Source organism: Polypterus senegalus, unplaced genomic scaffold (genome assembly GCF_016835505.1).
Source record: "Polypterus senegalus isolate Bchr_013 unplaced genomic scaffold, ASM1683550v1 scaffold_2093, whole genome shotgun sequence".
Classification (NCBI taxonomy): Eukaryota; Metazoa; Chordata; class Cladistia; order Polypteriformes; family Polypteridae; genus Polypterus; species Polypterus senegalus.
This window is the reverse complement of record NW_024386341.1, coordinates 15,292-17,656: the sequence shown is the minus strand read 5'-3', so window position 1 is coordinate 17,656 and position 2,365 is coordinate 15,292. Positions and strand designations below refer to the sequence as shown.

Below are 2,365 nucleotides of genomic sequence, written 5' to 3'. Positions count from 1 at the left end.
TTAATTTAAATTAATATTATTTTTATTATAATTTTTCTATTGGGGGGGTCCTTAAAATAAATAAATAAATGGACAGACAGACAGATTGATTGATTGATTTTTGGAACTTCTTTATTTATTGCTTAAAGCTCCCAGAGCCGTTGTCTCACAGGCTCCTGCTTCACAATCGCCCAAGCACCACTTCCATAAGTTGAAACGCATGTTTTCAGTCTGTTTTTTGAACCAGGACTATCAGGGAGAGCGCGAACGCAGTCCCCCACTACCACAAATTATGCAGTCGAGTTTCCCGCATTTGGGGAAATCGCAGGGGTCAGCACACCCGGAGTGCAATGGATGAGCCTCGCCCTGGGAGAACCACCTTAGTGATCATGGTATCTCCCCTGCCAGGTAAGTATGAGTTGTACAGCCCGGCGCTCATCCTCCCACTTCCTCGGCTTCATCGCTCGGCGGCGGGAGGTTTTCCCCAGCACAGTCCTCGGTCCTTCGGCCTCCTTCGGGCTTCTTCGGGATCCTTCGGGCTTCTTTGGCCTCGGAGCGCGCATGCGCGGGAGCTAGCTGCTGCCCAGACGCCCGTGTGCACCGTGACCGGATGTTGGGGTTGCACCGACCTCACCACCTTGATTAGACAGGTTTCACTAGCAACCCCAAGGTGCACCTCGCTCTTATGCAAACCAGCCACCCATCGCTGGAGCTTATTGGCTGGAAGAGAAACAGGAGGGGTAGGACTGGGCGGGATGCTGAATGAGAAACAGCCGCCCAACAGCAAAGACAGGCGGCAGGCGGCAGACAGGAGGCAGGAGGCAAAGCTGCGAAGAGGAAGGCGACCCTGCGCTCCGGAGACCGAGAGGAAGAAGCCCTCGGCGTGGGCGCTCGCACACGGCAGCAGAGCACCCTCGGGAAGACCTGCGCCGAGGCCGCCGAGTGATCTGGGGCAGCGCTGGGTACACGTTCGAGACTTGAGCCGGTGCTTGCCCTCCCTTTGATGCCACTGTGGGATTGCACGTTAGCAAGGATACGAGGTTGCTGGTTCTTTCTGGAAGATGCCCCCCTTTGTAAAGTTGCAGGCTCCCCGTCTGATGAGCTGGACGAGATCTCTCTGTCTATCTATCCATCCATCCATCCATCCATCAATCCATCCATCCATGAGGTGGAACGGGTAACAGGGGAGTCTTAAATGGGTGGCGAGAGCGAGAGAGCCGACAGAAGGGGATCAGTATGAAGGACAACGCACATTCTAATTCAAAAGACATAACTTAAAATTTCAAAAGAATGGCAATTAAAAAAAAAAAATGAAGACAGACAGGGAAGGAGAAAAAAAAAAAAACATAGGGCTGTCGTTTAGAAAAGAGGGCTTCCACAGTTGCCTATTTGGGAGAGAAAACGAGCAGCCCTCGTTTACGGCCATACCACTCTGAACACGCCCGATCTCGTCCGATCTCGGAAGCTAAGCAGAGTCGGGCTCGGTTAGTACTTGGATGGGAGACCGCCTGGGAATACCGAGTGCCGTAAGCTTTTGCCTTTCTGCCAGCAGGAGTCGCCCTTCGCCTCGTCTTTTTCTTTTCCTCCTTCCACCCGTATCAGAAGCTGGGCTTTTGGCAGCCGAGTGATCTGGGGCAGCCCTGGGTACACGTTCGAGACTTGAGCCGGTGCTTGCCCTCCCTTTGATGCCACTGTGGGATTGCAGGTTGGAAAGGACACGAGGCTGCTGGTCCTTTCTGGACGATGCCCCCCTTTGTAAAGTTGCAGGCTCCCCGTCTGAAGAGCTGGACGAGATCTATCTGTCTTTCTATCCATCCATCCATCCATGAGGAGGAACGGGGAACAGGGGGGTCTTAAATGGGTGGCGAGAGCGAGAGCCGACAGAAGGGGATCAGCATGAAGGACAACGTACATTCAAATTTAAAAGAATGGCAAAAAAAAAAAATGAAGACAGACAGGGAAGGAGAGAAAAAATAAAAACATAGGGCTGTCGTTTAGAAAAGAGGGCTTCCAAAGTTGAGATGTTTTTCTCATAAAACGAGAGGTTTTCTCTGATCATTCCAATTATTTTCTGTTGGGAAAAAACTTTCTGTTTATTTGTGTATGCACACCTTGCCTTCCACAATACTTCTTTTATCACGTTTATTCGGTCCCAATCTTTCTTCCCGACCTCTCTTTTCCCTGACCTCCCAAACACCACCAAGTCTCTATCCAGCTTGATGTCTACTATGTGTCTCTGCCTTACTTCCTTCCATATCCTTGCCACTGTGGGGCAGTCCCACATTGCATGTCCATACTGACTTATTTTTTTCTTTTACATCCGTCCCTGGGACATTTAGGCCCTTGTAAATTCTTTCTTTTACTTAAAGCCAGGTTGGTTTCTAGT

General features: G+C 50.5%; 2 non-coding genes across 2 annotated transcripts; one reads left to right on the top strand and one right to left on the bottom strand.

Annotated features, from left to right (window-relative positions):
- Window positions 1-231: 231 nt before the first annotated feature.
- Window positions 232-395, bottom strand: LOC120522658. The gene has a single exon (XR_005632466.1). It is a non-coding gene; the product is annotated as a U1 spliceosomal RNA (small nuclear RNA).
- Window positions 396-1,393: 998 nt separating this feature from the next.
- LOC120522657 lies at window positions 1,394-1,512 on the top strand. Its single transcript, XR_005632465.1, has one exon. It is a non-coding gene; the product is annotated as a 5S ribosomal RNA (ribosomal RNA).
- The last annotated feature ends 853 nt before the right edge of the window (window positions 1,513-2,365 follow it).